Below are 641 nucleotides of genomic sequence, written 5' to 3' on the forward strand. Positions count from 1 at the left end.
CCTCCGGGCTGGGGGAGGGGTGAGGAGTGGCAGGTCCTGTCCCGGGGACGCCGCAGTCACAGGGGGAGAGACAATGGGGCTCCGCATCTGCTCCTCTCAGGGAGAGGGACCCTCCAGTGAGAAGCCTGGGCGAGCAGGGAAGTGTGGGAGGAATTGATGAGGAGAGGGGCGGAGCCAAGGAGATGCAGCCGGAGGAAGGAAGGGAAGGGGAAGGAAGAGAGGAGGGAGGGGAGAGGATCAGGCTTTCCTCCTCCTCCTCCTCCTCAGTGACCTGATCTTGCGCCGGGCCTGGCTCACATTGTTCCCAGCGTAAACTCATGGGGGAGGGGGGGTCACCTGGACCTCGCGTTCTGCCCCCACCCCCACCCTGCAGCCTCAGCTCCGGCCCAGGCATCCAGCAGGTGCTCAATCCTTACTTGGGAAAATGAGAAATGTGACCAACTTTGCTCTAGGAACTTTTCCCCTGGCTTCTCCCCACTCCGGAGAAGCTGAGCACGGAGCAGGTCTTGGGAGCACGCCCGGGAGCCCCAGGAATAATTGACTCTTCGTGGCGCCTCTGGACCTGCCTAGCGTCCGAGTCCACAGCGCCTGGCGTCCAGGGGGGCGGAGGCCGGCTGTCCGGCCTACTCCGAGCGGGGGTG

Source organism: Fukomys damarensis, unplaced genomic scaffold (assembly GCF_012274545.1).
Source record: "Fukomys damarensis isolate Sample0158 unplaced genomic scaffold, DMR_v1.0_HiC HiC_scaffold_7, whole genome shotgun sequence".
Taxonomy (NCBI): domain Eukaryota; kingdom Metazoa; phylum Chordata; class Mammalia; order Rodentia; family Bathyergidae; genus Fukomys; species Fukomys damarensis.